Below are 24,263 nucleotides of genomic sequence, written 5' to 3'. Positions count from 1 at the left end.
TTACGGAGGGAGTTGGGTTTTGTTCTCCATTGGAGACAGCAGGAGCTCAGAGAACAGTTTCCCAGAGAAGTCCTTTTTGTTTCTTATTTAAATAAACACCCTTGAAACTGAGCTAATGCAATTCTGTCTATCTGATATGTGTAAACGTCTCGACCAAACCCCCTGCTCTTCCACAGAAGGTATCTTCATTTTTAGTCAAGTAAGACAATTGGGTTATTTTTCCACCACCACATTTACAGTATGTTTACGTAGTCTGATCACCAGAGATGATGTGTCATCCAGTCTGTTTCCTGAGAACTTTGTTCTGAGAATGTCACCATAATCTCCAGTGTTCCCTTTCAATTGCTACCACGGTTATGCGTCAGCTTCTCTCTTTATTTATTTTATGAAATGTTTCAATTTGGGCCTTTCCATATACTGTAGGTCAATATATCCCCTCCAAGTGTAAAGGGTTCATTTGAGATTTTAGGCATCCATAGCTCAGTCTATGAATTTCAGATTGGTTGCATTTCTCCAGCCCCATCACTCATCTGTTTACCAAAATACGTGACATTTGTTGTTGTAATCCCAGAATACAATATGGTACAAATTACAATATTTTTATGGTATGAACAAACTGTTTGCTGAGTAATAAGTCCACCGTCACAAGGGGTATGTAGGCCTACATGTTTTTAATCAACAATCATTTTCACCATGAAAATCATATTTTATGCAACACAGGAAAATGATATAAGATGTTTGTCTTGTTTATTCAGCAACTTCTTATCTTGTTTATTCAGCAACTTCTTTGCCCTGTAAAAAACAAAGAAAATGACAAATCTTTATTCATGAGTGTGTTTACACTTGGAAAGAGTATAATGTGTCCAGCATTTAAGGTTCAGCCTTAATCTAGTTTTTTTTTTTGCGCTACATGAAATGTACTTATTAGCAGTCTGAAATACCTACATGATAGTGAGTGTTAAAGGTCAATATTGATTTCTGTGAAGACTGAATCATAGGTGGTGTTGATGTGGTCATATCTGAGCATGAGTCAGATGTAGAATTAGTAGCAGCTCTGTACCTTTCCAGTGCTGCGAGATTTGGCTCTGAGCTTGTTGACTTGAGTCTCAGCGATGTCAGCACGCTCTTCAGCCTCCTCCAGTTCATGCTGAACCTTCCGGAACTTAGACATGTGGCCGTTGGCTTGTTCCTCCTGTGTGAGGAACAGAGAGGGAGAGCACAACATCAGCATTCAAAGTTTGAAGCTTCAGGTAGCAAATTAATATGATTTTAAAAGTATTTTATGTTTTTATTTTTATTTGTATATGACAAATTTAGGATTGCAAAGTATGTAGGGAGATAGTTGACAAAAAAATAATATCATCTATCTACACAAACTGCTCTGGAATGACAAACTGGATTCCAATAAATAAAAAAAGAATGAAAAATAGAACAATGTCTTTGTCTATGGCGATTGCATGACTGTGTGCTCAATTTTATACACCTGTCAGCAACGGATGTGGCTGAAATATTTGAAGGGGTGTCCACATACTTTTGCATGTGTATACATCTATATATAAAAAATATATATATATGTAGCCCCCGAGTCAATATAAATCTTTTTGGGTCAGTCTCTGAGAGCTTTACACACCTGGACCGTTCAATACTAGCCCATTATTACTTTCAAAATTCTTCATGCACTGTCGATTTGGATGTTAATCACTGCTAGATAGACATATTTAAGTCTCACCATAGACTTTCAAGCAGATTTAAGTCAAAACTGTAACTTGGCCAATCAGGAACATTCCTTGTCTCCCTGGTAAGCAAATCCAGTGTAGACTTGGCCTTGTGTTATGGGTTATTGTCTTGCTGAAAGGTGAATTAATCTCCTAGTGTCTGGTGAAAAGCAGACTGAACCAAGTTTTTCCTCTAGGATTTTTGTCTTTGCCGAGCTCATGTTTTTTTTGTACTGAAAAACTCCCCAGTCCTTGCCGATGACAAGCATACCCATAACATGATGCAGCCATCATCATGCTTGAAAATACTATGCTTTTTTGCGGTATTACTTTAGTGCCTTCCTGATGGGCAAAAAATGGTTGAATCAACGTTGTTTATACAACCAAAAAAGTGATGATGTTGACTCAACATGGAAAAATGATTTGATTTGCAACAAGTAATCAACTTTTTGTCTTTTTTTTCAACCAAGATTTTACCTTAATTCATAGAAGTGGTGACATTTGTTGTTGATTTCACGTTGAATTCAGTTAGTTGACAACTAAATTCAAAACTAGACCAAGAAATGTCTGTGCCCTGTGGGTTGTTGCAAAAAGGATGCATGTTTTGGAATATTTTTATACTGGACAGGCTTCCTTTTCACTCTGTCATTTAGGTTAGTAAAGTAACTACAATGTTCCTGATCCTTCCTCAGTTTTCTCCTATCACAGCCATTAAACTCTGTAACCGTTTTAAACTCGCCAATGCCCTCAGGATAAAATGACTGATCGGTTCACTTCCTCCCCGGCTACTCTGTTAGGAAGGATGTCTGTATCTTTGTAGTGACTGGGTATATTGATACAACATTGAAAGCCTTGTTAAAAACTTCACCATGCTCAAAAGGACACTCAGCGTCAGCTTTCTTCAGCTTACCAATCAGTGCCCTTCTTTGCGAAGCATTTGAAAAGCATAAACTAAAATGTTGTAATGTCTCCTAGGGAAGAAATATGTTTTTGAATGTATGCTTTCAGAGTATTTGACTAATGAAGGCTGCTCACCGCTTCCTCAGCCTGTCTCTTGTAGGCCTTCACTTTCATCTGCAGCTTATCTACCAGGTCCTGAAGTCTGCCAACGTTCTTCCTATCCTCCTCAGTCTGTGGGAGAAGATCAAAGAATCAAAGCCCAGTAGTTTTATACACAAACCTGTCTGTTTGCATCAACCCACTGGGCATTTATTTCACATTGGTTCAATGTATTTTCATTGAAATGACGTGGAAACAATGTTGATTTAACCAGTGTGCCCAGTGGGAAGTGTTTGTAGAAGGTGCTTTCTCTTTACCTGGTAAGTGAGCTCCTTGACTCTGCGCTCATACTTGCGGACTCCCTTGACTGCGTCTGCACCTCTTCTCTGCTCGGCCTCCACCTCAGTCTCGAGCTCACGAACCTTGTTTGGAAGAAATTAACGTAGGCATTTGTTTGAGGGGGTGAAATCAGACGTAACAAATCTTTGTAAAACAGAGGTATATTGTTCTACTCAGTCAAGGAGGCAAAATTGTTGTCTAATTGAATTGTCTGTAATGATAACAGCTGTTCATTATCTTGGTGGGTTATTGAGAGAAAAAGTCATTACACAATGGTCCTGAGTATGTTATCAAATACATTTCCAGAAATCAGTCTTTCAATATGTCCTAATCCACCCTGCTGGTAACTCACCCTGGACTCCAGTTTCTGGAGCTGCTTCTTGCCTCCCTTCATGGCCAGATTCTCAGCCTCATCCAGTCGGTGCTGCAGGTCCTTGACTGTGATCTCCAGGTTCTTCTTCATCCTCTCCAGGTGAGAGCTGGTGTCCTGCTCCTTCTTCAGCTCCTCAGCCATCATGGCCGCCTGGAATGGTAGTTTGTTTAATTTATGCACCATTTGGCACCAATCATAACATCCCTCTGAGATCTTTGTTGTGGTAAACCAGCCCAGCAACCATTGGCCCTTGGTGACAAAATCAAGTGGATGTAATTCAATAGATCATAAGAACCCACGTCAGTGATGGCCTTCTTGGCCTTCTCCTCTGCGTTCCTGGCCTCCTGGACGATGTCGTCCACCTCTCCCTGCACCTGCACCAGGTCAGTCTCCAGCTTCTTCTTGGTGTTCAGAAGGCTGGTGTTCTGGAGGATGAAACAAGACAATTTGTTTGAATCTCAAGAGAACTTACAAGTAAGTCACAAGGCAGGAAAGGTATGCTTGGTTGAGTTGAATGAGAAATGGCTTAGAGCCGCACCTGGGAGTGCAGGAGTCCAACGCGCTCGCTGGCATCTACCAGCTCAGTCTCAGCCACTTTGCGGCCTCTCTCAGTCTGCTCCAGAGCAACTCTCAGCTCCTCAATTTCAGCCACCATCAGACCGTTCCTGCGCTCCACCATGGCTACCTGCTCCTTCATGTCCTCTGAGGCACGGACAGCGTCATCAAGGTGCAATTGGGCATCCTGGGGTTCAAAATGACATAGGTTCATTAGGACTTGTGGAAGTAGAGGCGATAGGATTTGTGATAGAACTGTTCATTGGTAAGAATTTCCCCAATATCCCTACCTTTCTACAGTATATTAGTCAACACTATTCAATTTCTCTGTTCTATTCTTTTCTACAGATTCACAAACAAATCCCTCTCCATCTTCAGGTGTTTGAGCCTGATATCCCAGTCCCTTTACCTTGAGCAGGCCCTGGACGTTCCTCAGCTGTTTCTGGGCCTCAGCGGCCTGCCTGTTGGAGTGGCTCAGCTGGACTTCCATCTCGTTCAGGTCTCCCTCCATCTTCTTCTTCACCCTCAGGGCGTCATTCCTGCTCCTGACCTCAGAGTCCAGGGTGCTCTGCATGGAGTCAATCATCCTCTGGCTGTTCCTCTTGATCTGCTCCATCTCCTCGTCCTTCTCAGCCAGCTTCCTGTCCACCTCACCCTTGATCTGGTTCAGCTCCAGCTGCACACGCAGAATCTTGGATTCCTCGTGCTCCAGTGTTCCCTGGACAAGGAGAAGCAGTCGGGTAAATTGTGTTCAACGCATTTGGATGTGAATAACACAAGGAATTAAATATATATAACTACAATAAACACAAATACAGGGAGCATTGAACTGTAGCTGGCATTGGCTATTGTTACACTGATTTCCCATCAAACAGCTGCAGTTTGTACCTCCGCCTCCTCCAGAGCGGTCTGGATCTCAGACTTCTCTGTCTCCACGGTCTTCTTGGCCTTCTCCAACTCATGGATGCTCTTGCCAGTCTCTCCAATCTGCTCAGTCAGATCAGAGATCTCCTCTGCACACACAAACACAGGAGCAGTTCAGACTTGGGAGATTTTCAGTGGATATCTCCAATGCGCTGAAGTTGACATTGAGTGTGCGTTCGTAAATTCACTCTGGCTACCTACTCTGATTTCAGAGCACTCTCGTCTGCATGTGCCAGAGCACAGAATAATTGATGAATTTATGAATGTTGAACACCCTTTGAAGATGGTCGATGTCAGTAAACTTCGGCAATAAAGCGTATTTAAATTGTGGCCAGCAGCACAGTTACAGTCACCAACGCTCTGGATAACAGGAAAACAGCCTAACCAGCTCTGCTAGGGAGAGTAACATGCTCTGCTTGGGTGAGTAACATGGTCAGAGTGAGGTCTTCTCTCATTTGTGTCTGGAAATAGCTAGCCAACGTTAGCCAGTTAGCTTGGGTGCTTGACTGCTGTTGTGAGGTCAGAACGCTGGAAATAAACCTACTCGTAGGCCAGTGTCCAGTGTGTGCTTTGAACTCTCCGAGAGCATTAAACTATGAATTTACAAACGCCCAGAGCGCACTCTGGCACTCCAGATGGAATTTACGAAAACACCTTCAATCATAATAATTAATTAATTAATCAGCACTTCATACAGTCTTGCAAATCTAATTGCCCCCACTTCCTTGGGCTGTTCAAAGGAACACCGATAACAAGTTACGTTTTTATTTCATTTTATACCGTTCTAAAATGGTGTAATAGTAATTTTGATGGTTACAGTTTCCAAAATGTTCAAAACGCTAGTCAAACATGAGCCAAGTAAAACTGCTGTCAAATGCTCACGTTGCAGGTTCTTGTTCTCTCTCTTCAGAGTCTCCAGATGATCCAGAGCCTCCTCGTAGGAGTTCTTCAACTTGAAGAGTTCAGTGCTCATAGAGCGAGCCTCCTTCTGAGCTCCTTCCAGCTCAGCCTGACCCTCCTCATACTTCTGCTTCCACTCTGCCAGGACCTAGGGCGAATCCATGGGATTTTCATTTCAAGCAATTGATGAAGAGTTTTAAATCAGAAAAATGCTACAATTATACCACAATTGATCATATAGCAGACAGAAAATGTCAACCTAGTGTGAGGTTTATTTATTTTCACCTTATCAAAGTTACGCTGCTTCTTGTCTAGGTTGGCGGCAGTGGCGTTGGCTCTCTCAACGTCAATCATGAGGTCCTCCACCTCTCCCTGCAGCCTCTGCTTGGTCTTCTCCAGGGAGGAGCACTTGGAGTTGGTCGCCTCAATGGTCTCCTCAGCGTCCTGCAGACGCTGGGCCAGCTTCTTCCTGTTTGACGACAGAGGGTGTAGGAATGTTACAATACATATGGACCCTCACCATCCACACTGTATATTTGAGTTGTTGCTGTTGCGTGTGACTCACTTGGCCTCCTCCAGCTCCTCTGTGCGCTGGATGGCATCAGTTTCATACTTAGTCCTCCACTGAGCCACCTCACTGTTCGCTTTGGACATGCCGCGCTGCAGCTCTGCCTTGGCCTCCTGCTCCTCCTCAAACTGCTCTCTCAGGAGGTCACAGTCATGGCGGGCAGACTGGACACCGTGGGCCAGGGCGTTTTTAGCCTGTGAAAGAGAACGACAAAGAGATATTAGAGAGATAGTACAGCAAATGACAGTAAAAGTCTCTGAGGGTGGCGTAGTCACCATCTATATGAAGATATGGCTATTAACTCTGTGGTCGGTAGTGTCCGTTTTATGTCCCTTACCTTGACCTCCTCCTCAATCTGCCTCTTCAGCTCCTCCACCTGCTGGGTGAAGGCCTGTTTTCCTCTGGTCAGCTGAGACACCAGGGCTTCCTTCTCCTCCAGCTGGCGTCCAAACTCACCTGCAGAGATAGAGGGATACCTTGTTAATGGGGTCTCTGACCTCCTAAGATTGAAAATGTATTTTTAGGTATTGTAGGGCATTGTGATGTGGTGAATAGTACACTAGAGACTATTGTGGACTGGACTATCAGGATATATCCTACAATACATGTTATTGTGTTTTACTGAAAGAAAGCATCAGTTTGTTGTTCATTGTTGATGATGGTACCATTTTCTGTCAGGAGTCTGGCCCTCTGTCCGCTGATGTCGTTGACCTGGCGAACATTCTCATCATTCTTAGTCTTGAGCTCACTCAGCTGGTCCTCAAGAGTACGGCACATCTTCTCCAGATTGCCCTGTTAGTGAAACATGTTCCATCATTACTTTATATATGGGACTCCTGTCAGCTGCAGTTCTCTTGAATGGTAATGTATTTTGACCCTCCTCAACACTGCTTGATCAAAATATCACTACTCACCTTAGCCTTGGCGACGGCCTCCATGTTGCTGGAGAGGTCATCAATCTCCATCTTGTACTCGCTCTTCTCCTTCTCTAGCTTCTGCTTGACGCGTTGCAGGTTGTCGATCTGCTCCCCGAGCTCAGCCACACTGTCGGCCTGCTTCTTGCGCAGAGCGGCGGCTGTGGCCTCATGCTGCAAAGTGGACTCTTCAAGATCACGACGCAGCTTCTGGAACTCAGCCTCACGCTTCTTGTTCATATCAATCTGAGCAGCAGTAGCGCCTCCGGCCTCCTCCAGCCTCTCGCTGATCTCCTCAAGTTCCCTGGAGAGATCGGCCCTTTGCTTCTCAACCTTAGCCCTGGCAGCACGCTCAGCCTCAATTTCCTCCTCCAGCTCCTCAATACGGGCCTAGAACAGGGGGCAGGACCAGGAGGAATGAACACTACAATGCAGTTGAAACAATTACATTTGTGCAAACTAAGCCAGTTCCACTAATATATTCCGTATTAACTTGCCCACGCAGGAACCAAAACCACAATGGTAAAAAGCACCATCTTTACAATGGTAAGAAGGACCAGTAAGAAGCACCATCTTCCATCCTACTGAGCCATCAGAAGCCACCAGGAAAAATGTATGCTACCAGATTAATTGTTTTCAGGAAATGAAGGAAATGATTCAGGTGTTGGCTTTCCTGTACTGGAGCTGAGATCCTGTACTGTACCTGGAGTTCCTTGATCTTCTTCTGCAACTGAGCTCCCAGAGACTGTTCATCCTCAACCTTGCTGAGGAGCTGGCTGGTCTCAAACTCCTTTCTAAGAAACACAAACACGTAGATTGCAGAGTTTTGGTTCGATATTGTAAAGAGAGAGTATCATACCATTCAGTTTTCTTTCAAGAATCACATGCAAATGGTAATTCATAATTACAAGGATTAGTCAAGAACAACCATTATTTTGATCATTATGGCAGGTAGGACTGTGTGTTTACTTCTTGATTTTCTCATCGGCTTGCTGCTTGTCATTCTCCAGGTCCATTATGGACTCCTGGGCCAGTTTCAGATCTCCCTCCAGCTTTCTCTTGGCTCTCTCAAGGTCCATACGGAGCTTCTTCTCTTGCTCCAGAGAACCCTCAAGCTATAAGATATAACCACAATGTTCAAATCTTAACAACTGAAGATAATATCATCTCACATACTATCATGGCCAAAATGTCAAACTCCTCTCACGTCGTCCACTTGCTGTTCCAGCTTGGTCTTGGCCTTGGTCAGAGTGTTGACTTTGTCCTCTTCTGCCTGCAGGTCGTCCAGTGTCTGCTGGTGGGCCTCTTGGAGGGCTTTCTTCTCCTTGGTCAGCTTGGCAACACTCTCATCCAAAGACGCCATCTCTTCTGTCAGGTTTTTAACCTGAAAACCGCCAAACAAAATTAGTCTTTAAAGGAGAGATTTAGTTTGATATATTTTGCATTCATTTAAATTATATTAGAAATGGGTCACCAAGTACAGTACCATATATTCAACACTAGATGGCAGTGTACACCATGCCAGTGTACTGAATGGCATTCATAAACGAGGGGGAACGTGCAATGAGTGTGGGGAGTACTCCGCAACTGAAAATCAACAATTTTTCATTTTTCCTGCACCCACAATACAACTTGAATTCCATTTCTGTTAAGCTATGTTTTGAGTTGATTATTGTTTGGTGGTTATACTGTCACTGGTAAAAACACGAGACCTTGTTTTCAGTGGCGTGCTTCTCCTTCTCCACTTTGGCTAGGGTGAGCTCCAGGTCATCAATATCCTTCTTCAGCTCAGAGCACTCGTCCTCCAGCTTCCTCTTCTTGGCAGTCAACTCAGCATTCATCTCCTCCTCATCCTCCAGCCTCTCAGTCATCTCTTTGAGTTTGGCCTCCAGCTGGATCTTGCTCTTGATGAGCCCCCGCACCTTTCCTCAGCATCGTTCAGACTCTCACCTTCCTGGTTTCAGAACAGGAGAAAAACACAGAGGCCTCACTTTGTGTATCAAAATATAGACTTAATTTAGTCAGAGATCGGAGCAATTCAATATAAATTCATGAAATATATTTTTAACATGGGCTATAAAAATGTGGGAGGTAGCCACATACTTCACAGTATTGATTTGTGTGTCAATATGCCTTTATGAGGGTCGTTGGTCACTCACAGATGCAACTTGGAGAGCCAGGTCTGCCCTCTCCTGCACCAGGGCCACTAACTTCTCCTCCAAATGCTTCTTGGTGGCCAGAGCCTTGGCCAGGTCTGTCTTCATCTTCTCATAGTTCTCCTTCATGTTGGCCAGCTCCTTCTCAGTCTCAGCGCTCTGCAGCAGGGGCTTGATCTTAAAGTACAACTTCATCCATGGCCAGGTTTTCACATTCATGAATGAGCGGATGTTGTACTGGATGGAGAAGATGGACTCTCTGGTCGACAGAAAGGATAGAGTGGCATGCTTATTTAAAAACACGTCTTTATTCAACTAGGCAAGTCAGTTAAGAACAATTTCATATATTCAATTATGGCCTAGGAACAGTGGGTTAACTGCCTTGTTCAGGGGCAGAACGACAGATTTGAACCTTGTCAACTCGGAGATTCGATCTTGCAACCTTTCGGTTACTAGTCCAATGCGCTAACCACTAGGCTACCTGCCACCCCACTACATTATGGTATACAGTTGAGGAATTGGGCTTGAGAAATGTAACAGGCATAGTCATGGAAGACACTTGAAAATATTTACCAAACAAAAAAACATTTATTTAAAAGTTTAATTAAAACTTGTTGAGGATAGGGGGCAGTATTTTCACTTTGGATTAATTGCGTGCCCATAGTGAACTGCATCAAACTCTGTCCTAGATTGCTAATATATGCATATTATTATTACTATTGGATAGAAAACACTCTGACGTTTCTAAAACTGTTTGAATTATGTCTGTGAGTATAACAGAACTCATAGGGCAAGCAATCTTCCAAACAAGAAGTGAAATTCTGAAAGTTGGGGCAACTTTGACATCATCGCCCCCTCCTTTCCCAACAAGATATGGATCTGGAAGCACTTCCTACGCCTTCCACTAGATGGCCTCATTCAGTAGAAAGTGTAATGGAGCATTTGCTGTGAACTTTGACCTAATGGGAGGGAAAATAGTCAGTGTCCCGACAGAATGCCATTTTGCTGTGACGCATTTCTCTGTGGGTGCTACGGCTGTTCCATTCGGCTCCAGATGAAAACGTATGATCCGGTTGGAACGTTATTGGATATATGTAATAATAACATCCTGAAGATTGATTCTCTACTTAGTTTGACCAGTTTATTCGACCTGGAATATATCTTTTGGAAGTTTTCGTGCGAGTTATCTTGGACCAGCAGTCAGTTTTTGGGCACGTGAGCTGAAAGTGATAGCAAATGCAGCTACTTGGACACTAGTATTGGACATTATGGAACAAAACAACGATTTATTGTGGAACTAGGACTCCTTGCACTACATTCTGATGAAAGATCATCAAAGGTAAGGGAATATTTATGTTGTAATTTTGTATGTCTGTTGACTCCAACATGGAGGTTACGTCTGAGCGCCGTCTCAGATTATTGCATGTTAGGCTTTTTCTGTAATGTTTTTTAAAAATCGGACACAGCGGTTGCATTAAGAACCAGTGTTCTATAATCTTTAATTATATGTAGAACATGTATCTTTAGTCAAAGTTTATGATGAGTATTTCTGTTATCTGGCGTAGCTTTCTATAAATTCCTCCCGATATTTTGGAGGAATTTCTGAACATGGCATCAATGTAAACCGAGATTTGTGGATATAAAAATGCATATTATCGAACAAAACATAAATGTACTGTGTAACATGTCATATGACTGTCATCTAATTAAGATTTTCAAGAGCTTAGTGATTCATTTTATTTCTAATCCTGCTTTTGTGATTTTATCTTTGGCTGGAAAAAATTGCTGTTTTTTCTTTGGTTTGGTGGTGGTCTAACATAAATATATGTTGTGTTTTCAATGTAAAACATTTGAAAAAATCTGACATGATGGGTAGATGAACAAGATGTTTATCTTTCATTTGAGGTATTGGACTTGTTAATGGGTGAAAGTTAAATATTTCTAAAGAATATTTTTGAATTCCCTGCGCCACCTTTTCAGCTGAACAAAAACACTTTCACAGGAAGAACTGTGCAGATAAACAGTTATTTCACAGAATGAAACTAAAGGAGATTTTACTGTAATTCTACGAACAAACTTTGCAAAGGAAAAGTTTTTCCAGTATATGTGATTTTTTTCTGTCTAAATTGAAATGTAACCTCTATTAAATTCATAGACAGCTCTCTCGGTCACAGGACTGACAGGTTCTGAGCTCATGAGGCATTTTGTATTCTTAAGAAATGAATATGTTAATATCCCAAATTTAAATGAACTATTGAACAGCTTGCCAGTTTCCCAAACTGCAGCGTTAGTAGAGCATTAGAAGACCTACTTTCTCCTTCTGATCAACTCACATCACATACAGTATGTAATAATAATGCATTACATACAGGGGGTTGACAGAACGCTTTGCCAAGATGTCTACTATTTCTCACCTCCTCTCCATCATCTTGGAGAACTCTCTCCTCATGAGGAATCCACGGCTGAGAGCCTGGACCATGCCGACCAGAGCTGCTAGCTTCTCATCTCTCATCTCCTCCAGGACACCCAGCAGACCGGCTTTGAAGAACACCTGAAACAGGTTAACGTTGTCAATGGAACCACAGTCAGATGGGGACAGATATAAATGGTTGACTCCAAAGAGGGGAACAACACCACTAGACTGAATTGAACCACATAAACATTGCAATTCTTACAAACAAACCATGGGATAGGTTGTTTATAAGTTGTTAGTTATTGTACAGTTGTAGATGAATAATGTCTACTGATATAACTGCAGCCATACCACTCTAACACAATGCACATGATAATGAGTTGAGTTTCTCTGACGTTTGAATATGATGGAGAAAAAAAGGTACAATGTTTATCCACCTTTTCAATTAGTTAAATGAAGAAGAAAGAACAATATCATGGATATATCAACTGGAGAGATGTTGAATGGTTGAGGTTTCTATCATCATTGTAGTTGTGTTGTGTTGTCAGCCATGGCTGGGTTGTATTTGACTGACCTTGGTGTGTCCAAACTTATAATCCTCGTGATTTACATCAATGGACCCAAGCAGCTTCTCAGAAGCCTTCTTGTTGTCCATGAACTGGCCCTCTGGGATGACACTGGCATTCAGTACTTTATACCTGAATGAGGAGACATTTTTAACATGTGTCAAATTGTAACAGGTTGGTCAAATTACGTGAAAGGTAAGCCTATGCTGATGATGGGAAAACCCTTAACGCAGGTGTGTGTGCGGTGACTGTGCTCATTAGTATTTGTCTGCATGTACCTCTGCTTGAAGTCAGCATAGATGATTCTGCTGGGGAAGCCCTTTCTGCAGATCCTGATACCCTCCAGAACACCATTACACCTGAGCTGGTGGATAACCAGGAAGTTCTCCATCAGACCTGGTAAAACAAACCAAGTCTCTTTTAATAATCATAAACAGGTTAAAGATTCAGATGGTTAAGGGTAGTGATACTGTACTGATAAGATGTCCTATTTAACTCAATATACACCTGGAGTCTTTGACTCGTTGGGGATCAGGCAGCGCACAAAGTGAGGATGAGTGCTCCTCAAGTTGGTCATCAGCTTGTGTAAGTTCTCCTGTAAGAGGGTTACAAACCATTTTCTCAGAAATCATTTGTGATTATCATTGCACCTTTTGAAGGTCTGAATAGATACATTTCAAAAGCTCACCCTGAACTGGGACGACACAGTCTGCATGGAACCACCCTTCTTCTTGCCTCCTTTCTTGGCTTTATCTGTTAAAATTAGGGGAAAGGCAAGAGGTAATTAGAAGTACATTTCCTAGAGCAGAATAAGTAGAATAATAATAAGATGTAAGATATCTATAGTGGTGGTGTCTTCAGCAAGCACACTAATTATAAACCAGATCATGTCGGGATATCTTCACACTTATCTCAATGCAATTGGTATCGATGAGATGGTGTAAATGAACACATATTGTAGGAGAAAATGAACCCAGTGAACCCTGAGACATTGTAATACGTTCAATGACAAGAACAGTTTAAATTGTCACGTGCTTCGTAAACAACAGTTGTAGATCAACAGTGAAATGCTGACTTACCTACAATTTAGAGTGAAATATATAGATGACAAATAATAACATGTGGAAAAATACACAATGAGTAACAATATCTTGGCTATAGATACACAGGGTACCAGTACGAGTCGATGTGAAGGGGTACCAGGTCATTGAGGTAGATATGTGATGCTAGTCTTACCCTCAGGTGGGGCAGCAGGGTACAGGGTAGCCAACAGTTTGACTGAGGACTTCCCGTACATCAGAATAACTGATTCGTTCAGGGGGTCCTTGTTCTTATCCAGCCAGCCAGTGATGTTATAGTCCACAGTGCCGGCGTAGTGTACGAGAGAGAAGTGGGCCTCTGGCTTGCCTTTGGCAGGCTTGGGCTTCTCAAACGCCTTGGTTTTGCCAAGATGCTGGTCGTTCAACTTGTTCTTGAAGGTAGTGTCTGAAGCCTTGGGGAACATGCACTCCTCTTCAAGGATGGAGAAGATGCCCAATGGCTTTAAGAAAATAGATTTAAGAAACGTTTATTCCTTTAGTAAACATGCTATTATAGGATTCAATTCATTAAGGGTCACATGTATGGAGGCATATTGAGTTCTCAACCGTCAGAAACCTTGTACCTCTGTGATAGTATAACACACATCACTCGCTATGAGCTTTGCTGTTGTGGTCCAGTATAATCCTCACAGACAGTTTACCTTCTCAATAAGCTCAATGCAGGCAGCCAAGTCCATGCCCGAAGTCAATGAATTCCCAGACAATTCCCTCCTTCTTGTACTCCTCTTGCTCCAGGACGAACATGGTGTGGTTGAAAAACTGTTGCAGTTTCTCATTGGTGAAGTTGATGCACAGTTGCTCCATGCTGTTGTACTGTTGAAAGAATTTCAAAAGGGATCATTTCATCGTACAAGGCTGTAATCCCTCTCAATCACAACTAATTGTCTTGTTCTGGTCTCGTACTCACATCAAAGATCTCAAACCCGGCAATGTCGAGCACACCGATATAGAACTGCCTTGGATTCTTGGTGTCCAACATCTCGTTGATACGGATGACCATCCACAAGAACATCCTCTCATAGATGGACTTGGCCAGAGCCATGACTGCATTATAAACCTGCAAAGATAATACCTCAAATGAATACATGAGATATTGACCATATCTAGCCAGAAGGTGATAAGCGCTTGGAAAAACAACATTAGACCGACTATTGAAAATAAAGGCAATGTTCTCATCCCCAAAATAATTCCGGTGCTCAGAAAATGGTAGATGCTGTGTTTCACTTCACCTGAGCCACAGTCTGTCCCTTGGTCACATACTCGTTGCCGACCTTCACTCTGGGGTAGCACAGACATTTCAGCAACTCCGCTGAGTTCAGGCCCAGCAGGTAGCCGATTTTATCAGCCACTGGAGAGAGAACCAACATCAACAGACTCAGGTACTCAGATCGCTTGTTTCTGATGTTACACTGGACAGGTTTTGATTGTCATCCTCATCCTCTTGTTTCAAATCTTTGTGGAGGTTGGAATTTAGTCTCCATCGTGTATCTCCTACCTGACCTTGATGTGGTGCTGTCTGTCTTACCGTTTCTATTTCTATGTTGGTGAATGGGACTAACGCTTTACATGTTGTATATCTATGAGTGGGACTCACCCTCTGTGCCGTCTGGCTCGGCCTGCTCCTCACGCTGCTTCTGCTTGAATTTCAAGTTGCCATGGTGCGTTACAGCTCCTGTCAGCTTGTAGATGGCCATCTTCTCATCATTAGTGAAGCCCAGGATCGTAATGGCATCCTGGAATTAGAGAGGAAGTACAACAGTGATGAACTCAACAGTAGGTTGGTCTGTTACAGAACACTACAGTTCTGTGCTCACTCCAGAACAAACGGGATGGATAGAATTGACTGGCTTCTCTGTTTCACATGATTACTTTTGGCCAACACTATTATGTGGCAGCACAAGAGCAGTTTTACACAGTTCCGCAGGACATTTAGTGGCACTCTCTTGTCTTACATGTACTTAAAGGTGAAGTGTGGAGGCGTGACAAGTGGTTTGAGACACATGTCAACTAACAAAAAGGTGCCCATCTGTCACCAAGTTGGAATTGCACAATGTTCCTAGCCGTTCCATGTCTAGAGTTTGGTTAGCCCTTTGTATAACTCACGTCTGTGGCATCCAGCTCTTCCTTGTCGTTGATGCTGGGCACAGCGATATGACCCTGGCTGATCATGGGGAAGTCGTAGGGGTTTGTGGTGAGGAGCGTCATTTCTGTGGACAACAGAGAATGGCTTCTCAGTTAAATCTAGTAGAATTCCCCTGTCCCACCTTTACAGTATCTCACCCTCCTTTACTCAGTAGATGGACTCAAGGATAAACTCAGCAAAAAAAGAAACGTCCCCTTTTCAGGACCCTGTCTTTCAAAGATAATTAGTAAAAATCCAAATCACTTCACAGATCTTCATTGTAAATGGTTTAAACACTGTTTCCTATGCTTGTTCAATGAACCATAAACAATTCATGAACATGCACCTGTGGAACGGTCATTAAGACACTAACATTTTACAGACGGTAGGCATTAAAGGTCGGAGTTATGAAAACTGGAAAGCTGGACTGGGGGCTTGTAGACCTGTTGTAGTAAGGCAGGTCCTCACCAGACATCACCGGCACAAACCCACCGTCGCTGGACCAGACATGACCGGCAAAAATTGTTCTTCACTGACGAGTCGCGGTTTTGTCTCTCCAGGGGTGATGGTCGGATTTGCGTTTATTGTCGAAGGAATGAGCGTTACACCGAGGCCTGAGCTTGTTGTCATTGCAGGCATTGCATTGTCATTGCAGGCAATCTCAATGCTGTGCGTTACAGGGAAGACATCGTCCTCCCTCATGTGGTACCCTTCCCGCAGGCTCATCCTGACATGACCCTCCAGCATGACAATGCCACCAGCCATACTGTTCATACAAATATTTACACATAATAAACGCAGTTGACAGTCAGAGGTTTCTTTTTTTGCTGAGGTTATATGTATTATATAATAAATAGCATCAAAAGACTGGACTGAAGCTCCTAGAGTAGGGCATCACAGTCTTTCCCATGAAAGATCTATAAAGACCAGACACATGTCTAGATGCCTTGTTATCTTGGATGTACTCATTGTAATAGTATAAATAGATAAACTATGATTTATTTTATTTTTTAAAGTTCCACAGATGGAGGTGTGAATAATTTCACATCAACCTCTACTTTTCCTTACCAACTAGTTCAGGTTTGTGGCCTGTCATTAACTGGTAGAAGATGTGGTAGCCTCTCTCATCGGGCAGCTGGAAGGCCACTCTGGACTTCTCCAGCAGGTCTGAGAGAGAGAGAGAGAATTACATGTGATGAATGTATCTCCTAAAATATTCCGTGTGAATTATGGAAAGCATTGACAAACAATCAAATCCAACTCACAGGTCTCAATATCAGCTTTAGCCAGTTTGCCTGCTTGGAAGTGAATCCTGATGAATTTACCCTGTAGTAGAGCATGGGGGTTAGAAATAGGTATTTGATAGAACCCCTTGACATGTTAGTTTGTTGGACTGTTATAACTATAAGGAACTACTGACATGTTTTTTTTCTTCCAAATATAATGTCACTTCCACAGTATGTCTTTCAAACTTACAAAGCGAGACGAGTTGTCGTTCCTCACTGTCTTGGCATTACCGTAAGACTCCAGCAGAGGGTTAGCTGCAATGATCTGATCCTCAAGAGACCCCTGATTGAGACAAACACACAAGTTGCTTAGAAACTGGTAAACCCTTTCTTGAAACAAGATTCACCGCTGGAAAAAAAACATTTACACCAAACTGAAATGTGTTAAAAAGGCACAACCTACCTGCATTTTGCTGGGGTCTACTTCCTTCTTGGCACCAGATACCGCAATGGTGGCGAAGTACTGGATGACACGCTTGGTGTTGACAGTCTTTCCTGCACCGGATTCTCCACTGGTTAATATGACAGAGAAAGAGGGGTTTTAGTCACAGATTGTGTCAGATTGGCTTTCACTAAGAAATAGCATTAGAATATACACTGTTGACCTGTTTTCTAACAGAAGTAAATAATTAACAAATATTCCCACTCATTGATGTATTATTGCACATAGCCTAGTCCAAAATAATCCCAAATGCATTAAAGCAGATGTTGTTTTGTTTCTGAGGAGGGGGCCGGAACATAATTGCAAATAATTTGTGCAAATTGACTGCAATAAACCCAAACAGATTGAACAAAAACATCATAATTTCAAACCTGGATTACATTGTGATATGATCACATATGTCTCTCTATTTATGTGTGGGAATACTTTGAGAACAGATTTCCTACATTATAACTTGGATCTGATTTCCATTTATACATTTTTTTACAGTCTTTTATGTCCAACAATGATATCTCAATTAAATATATGTTGAGTGTACCACACAGTACGAACACATTCTCTTTCCATGACATCGACTGACCAGGTGAACCCAGGTGAAAGCTACGCTCCCTTATTAATGTCACCTGTTAAATCCACTTCAATCAGTGTAGATAAAGGGGAGGAGACGGGTTAAAGAAGGATTTTTAGGCCTTGAGACAATTGGGACATGGACTATGTATGTGTGCTATTCAGAGGGTGAATGGGCAAGACAAAAGATTGAAGTGCCTTTGAACGGGGTATGGTGGTAGGTGCCAGGCACACCAGTTTGAGTGTGTTAACTACAATGACTATAATCCATTGTGCGCCTACACAGAGAGGGAGAGAAGAGACAGAAGACGTGCGATAGAGAAGGATATAGAGATGTTGATATATGATCTAAGTGATGGATAGTTGGTATTCAGCAGTCATAAAAGTATGCCTTATTTACTTTGAAGAACTACTATAACAGTGATTCTGTCAGACAACATAGGCAGCAGCTCTCTAGAAAATAGATGATGACTTGGAATTAAAAAATAAAGTCATCAAATTATAAACAAATGCGATGCCTCCCAAGTGGCGCAGTGGTTAAGGCCGCTGTATTGCTGCGCCAGCTGTGCTACCAGAGACTCTGGGTTCTGTATACAACTTAAATATTAAAGTAAAGTAATGTGACTAAATGATGAAGCACTAAGGCCAGAGGGGGAATGGTATAATGCATTTAGTTGTGCAACTGACCAGGTATCCCCTTTCCCTAGTTATAAAAAAAAAAAAGACATTTTGGTTAATCGCTCAGCACAAACAACTTACGTAATCAGGATGGACTGGTTCTCCTTATCTGGAACCAAAAAACATCATGTTTATTATACTTAAGCAACATTATGGGTATATCATGAATTTCATTTTGGAACATTTTCTAAGGCTAATGAAATCAGATATTCAATACAAAATGTTCAAACCTACATGAGAAACAGTAGATTCCCTCCCTCCATAACACCCACCCATCCCACCCACCCATCCCATCCATCCATCCCATCCATCCATCCATCCCATCCATCCATCCATCCATCCATCCATCCATCCATCCATGAGAGCTCGTACCAATCATCATGAACTGAAAGGCGTTGTCAGAGACAGAGAAGATATGGGGTGGAGCCTCCATCCTCTTCTTCCCTCTGTAGGCGTTGACGACCTCTTCGTCGTAGACGGGGAGCCACTTGTAGGGGTTCACCGTGGCACAGAAGAGCCCAGAGTAGGTCTGGAGGAAAGGGATTCAATCAAATCGGATAAATGTACTTGTTTTCTTGTTGGTCTACTGTAGTGGTATGTTTTGGTTTATACCGCTCATGTATGTGTAGTACTGGAAGTGTGTATTTCTTATGTTGATGTATGTGTAGTACTGTATGTGTGTATTTCTTATGTTGATGTATGTGTAGTACTGGAAGTGTGTATTTCTTATGTTGACGTATGTGTGTGTGTATGTTTATGCAGGTTTCTTACATAGATCATCCATGCTGCATAACGCTCTTTGAGGTTATACAACACAGAGGCTTCATTCAGGTAGGTCATCATGGCCATGTCCTCAATCTTGTCGTACTTAGGGGGGTTCATCTGATAGATGTCTGCTTCTTTGAACTCTTTTCCTTCCTGAAACAGTCAGAAATCTACATTACACACAGATCAAACTGGACATGACTGAATGCGTTTTGCTCATTATTTAGTTCAATCTTTTTTTAAATGCATATCCCAGTTGAATCCAACTACTCTGTTATCGCCCATTGACACATGCATGGATATTCTTGACTAATAAATAACAATAATTCATTCCATTGTTAAAGGTCAGACTAGAAAGGCTAGAAAACAATTTGAATGCCATCATTCAACCCAAATCATTACAGCCATGTCCAATTCAACTACAGGTTCAACTGGAAACTTTCATTTTACTGGTGGCAACTTAAAAAAACGATCTTTTATTACCGATTTCATATGGCCTTATAGGCATTTTGTTTCATTCATTTGGATGATTTTTCAAGAAATAGAGTAATGGCACAAAGTTGAACTTGAATACTTTTCAGATCAGACTTACCTCCTTACTGCCGTCAGGTTTGGTGACTGTCACAGTACACTTGCCGTCGGCCCTGGCAGTGACCAAACCCTTTAGGTACAGCTCCACCTTGTCTGTCACATAGCAGGCGTTCTTTGAATCAAAAGGTGCTGCTTGTGCCTCCATCCTCTCCCTCTCAGGCTTACGAAGGTACAAGGCAGCCTTGCCGTAGATTTGCATCTCCGCGTCCGTACTCATGGTGACGGATTACTAGGAAAGAGATGAAACAAGGAAACTAGAATGACTCTGTGGTGCTTCCTCCACAGTCAACAGAGTTAGATGAGCAGTATCTCTTACACAATATTTTCATCGTTTTTATATGAAGACTCAAACAATGTCTCACCTTCGTTTTCCCCTCCTACAGATGAAGTTGTACTTCTTGGATGAGCCTGTGAAACATTAGGGTGTTGTGAATTCTGAAGCCTTATCATTTAGTCCCCTGAAAGGCTAGAAAACCATTTGAATGCCAACATTCAACCCAAATCATTACAGCCATGTCCAATTCAACTACAGGGTGCAACTGGAAACTTTCATTTTACTGGTGGCAACTTAGATGACTAGACATTCGGTCAAGAATGTAAATAAATACCTCTGAAAACCCAGTTACATTTGAGACCAACCCCCTCAATTTACAAACAAGTGCAGGACCACCACTTTTGACTGTGAATTAAAGTTATAGATTTTTAGTGATAACACCTTTAATGTTAAAATAATAATAATAAAAATAGTTTTAATCAATGCCACTTGATTGCATATTGTAAAATCGTATAAGAGACGTGCACAAAGAAAATGCAGAACTCAATTCAAACGTTGCATTTAGCTACTACCTGAGTGAATGTCAAATCTAAGGAGGTGGAGAGAGTCTTACCACAGAGGAAGAAGGTATCTGACTTATAAATGCTGGGTCCTCAGCCTCCTTATATCTGGTTGAAAGTGCCAACCAAGCAAAAGTTAATTATGGACCACCCTGGTGAAGGAAATGGATTGGATGAGAGACCTCTGTATTTCTGTGTCTCACTATCCCCACCCACTCCAGGGAGCATCCCACACACTCCCGTTACATGACTTTGTAATATCATATTTGTCTCTCAATGGAATTTCACAGAATATACGTAAATGAGATGTATTTTAATAATTAGGACGACGTCATCATGTTTTAAATCACTGATGAAGGATCTTGAGACTGATTCCCTAAAAAAAATACAAAATAAAGTAGTATTTTTTCATGTTGTTTGTCTGTAATTTTTGTCATGACTTGGTGCTGCCTATCTTGGCCAGGACGCTCTTGAAAAAAGAGATTTTAAATCTCAATGAGCCCTTCCTGGTTAAATAAAGGTTCAAATAAAAATGACTCGTTTATTTATCAAATGTGTTCCAATATTACAACCACGGCCCCTCAAGTACTGAAATGGAGTCAGTCCATGTTGCCCCAATACCATTAAAAATAGTTTTCATAAAATATAATCTGAGAATATTTAGTTACATTTTAGTAGGTATTAGTCCTTATCAACAACTTTATATATATTTTCACAATTGTTTTAGTGTCATTTTCTATTTGGTTTTCAATAATGGCTCATTATTAAACTGTTGAATGAAATGTGTATTTATTCATCTAGAATATGATATTTTGAAGATGCTGGAGGCACTTTGATTTGTCTCACATTTCAGTTGTCTAAAATGGTCAGCACACTATTTCAATGTTGGGTATAACACTTTCAAATACACACATTGTTTAAACACTGTTTATTTGGCCACAAAGACCTCAACTGTCTTTACAGCCGTGGGTCTTCTCACAATGTACTGAGCACTGTACTGAGATCAGGGCTGGGGTCATTTGAAATCCTTTCAAGTCAATTCAGGAAGTGAACTTTTATTTCTCTTTTTTTTTAAAAGTAATTGTGCACAGTTTACTTCCTGAATGAACTGATTTGTATTTCTTCCACTACAACACTAACGTACTGAACCTGATTTCAGTACTAAATTGAAGATTATGATCAGACGATTTAGTTGAAGGCGTTGTGTTAATGCTGGGGTGGAATAAACGTTTGAACACCATGTGGATGGCTGTCCAGAACAGAAGTTGAATACCCCTGATACACTATTAATAACTGGCATTAGTAAACTGGCATAATACATATTTGACGTATTTTGGCAGGGCCGGGAGGATTCGGAATGGAAGTCTTGATCCAATACATTTTAAGGGCGTGACTCAGGCCTCCATTCAATCCGTAGCGTGGAAGATCTGCATTGTAGTGCGACTGACATTTAAAGGCAATGTCGCCGGAGACTGAATTCACGGTAAACGCTGCATATGTCAGCTCAATTTTTATTTATTTTTATTTTACTAGGCAAGTCAGTTAAGAACAAATTCTTATTTTCAATGACGGCCTAGGAACAGTGGGTTAACTGCCTGTTCAGGGGCAGAACGACAGATTTGTACCTTGTCAGCTCGGGGATTCGAACTTGCAACCTTTCGGTTACTAGTCCAACGCTCTAACCACTAGGCTACCCTGCCGCAATAGGAAATGTCCCTTTAGATGTCAACACGTGGTACAACGCAGATCTTCTGGTTGGATTGAATCGAGCCCCTAGTCTGTAGTTTCATCACCACAGACAGTTTGCCTGAGACACCCCAACACCTTGGCTCATGTCAGCAATTTTTTTTAACATGATTTCATCCATTAAAATGTCACAGCCAGTAAAAATCTATATCTGGAAATGTAATGTCACAAGCTGTGGCATGGATCCACAAGACAACTGAGCTGAGCTCGGTTCTCTCACATCTTATTTTCCAGGACCCATATTTTTGCTCTAAATTTATTACAGTGGCCAATAAAGGCAACGTGAGGACCTCATGATGGACTAATATGGTGAAAATAATGTGCTGGTCTGCATCGGATCTCTGTGTGTTCCACAGTATAGGTCAGGGGTCCTCAAATGATATTTTAAATGGTCCAGTCATACAAATGCCCCCCCCCACATAAGACATTTAGTCACGTCTTGTGTTTTTTCATGTGATATCTGAGAGTCTCAACAACAAAATCAATGGGCTTAAAAACGTTAGCTGACATGGGCTTACTGATCAACTGTCATAAATACCTCTCTTTAATCAACTGTCATAAATACCTCCCTTTGACTGACACAACAAGAGGAAAAACTGCAAATTATGAAATTGCAGCTTGTGCATTCCACAATTAAAAACTTCAAGGGTAAGTTGAAAGTTCCTTAAAAAACAAATAAATATATGCTATAATTTGTTTTGTCGGGACCTGTTGTCCATAATGACCCCGTTCTGGGTGTGGATGGGGACCGCAGTCCACCTGTTGAGGATGGCTGGTATAGGTTATGAGGTTTTCACTTTTCAGCATGCAGTATGACGTCAATGGAGGGACCAAATGTAATATTAAGGTCATGCATACAAGAAGTAGTCAACCCAGTCAGTGACCTTCTCCGCAGCCAATGGCCATGTTCTGAAACTGAGTGTCAGAAATACATGCAGCCTAAAGTTGTTTAGGATTGTTTTATGACCCTCCGTCATAGAGATGGTATCAAACCACAGCTGCTGAGCTGTTCTTCAAACTCCATCTTGATCCCATACAGTCGATGGCAGAGATACAGGAAGTACACCAAAGCAACAGATCATTTACAAGCGCAATATGGCCATGTGTCAGAAATACATCCAGCTTCCACAGCAATATATCTAAAGTCATTTGAGTCACCAAAGCAACGGATCATTTAATCTGTAACCTTTGAAGTTAGTCTTGTAGCTGTTTAGAGCTGAAGATGTATGGAAATTACATAGAGGAGATTCTTGTGATGCTGAAAACTAAAATAAATATATTGTGTCGTTGCATTCGGGACTCCCGGGTGGCGCAGCGGACAAAGGCACTGCATCTCAGTGCTTGAGGTGTCACTGCTGACCCTGGTTCAATTCCTGGTTGTATCACCGCTTGCTGTGATTGGGAGTCCCATAGGGCGGCTCACAATTGGCCCAGTGTCGTTCGGGGTAGGACGTCGTTGTAAATAATAATTTGTTCTTGTCTGACTTGCCTAGTTAAATAAATAAAACATTGCTGATATTGTTGTCTTTCCCATGCACTACTTTTAAGGAACCTGTATGTTTTAGTTCAGTCCCAAGGACCTCACCTACAGGAGAGTTTATTTATTGTTAATTCCCCTGCGTTTACAAATAGCCTTGACCTCTACAGCAGCTGTTATTTCTGGGATGACTGAAGACCTGATGAAAATAGCCTCTACTTTATAATTTAGCT

The 24,263-nt window shown here is 41.8% G+C and overlaps 1 pseudogene; it reads right to left on the bottom strand.

The window, feature by feature from the left end:
- Positions 1-654: 654 nt before the first annotated feature.
- Positions 655-20,421, bottom strand: LOC115114783 (myosin heavy chain, fast skeletal muscle-like; annotated as a pseudogene).
- Positions 20,422-24,263: the final 3,842 nt, after the last annotated feature.

The sequence above is a fragment of the Oncorhynchus nerka genome, linkage group LG9b (assembly GCF_034236695.1).
Source record: "Oncorhynchus nerka isolate Pitt River linkage group LG9b, Oner_Uvic_2.0, whole genome shotgun sequence".
Taxonomy (NCBI): Eukaryota; Metazoa; Chordata; class Actinopteri; order Salmoniformes; family Salmonidae; genus Oncorhynchus; species Oncorhynchus nerka.
The sequence above is the reverse complement of the archived record's forward strand: the minus strand, read 5'-3'. Positions and strand labels throughout refer to the sequence as shown.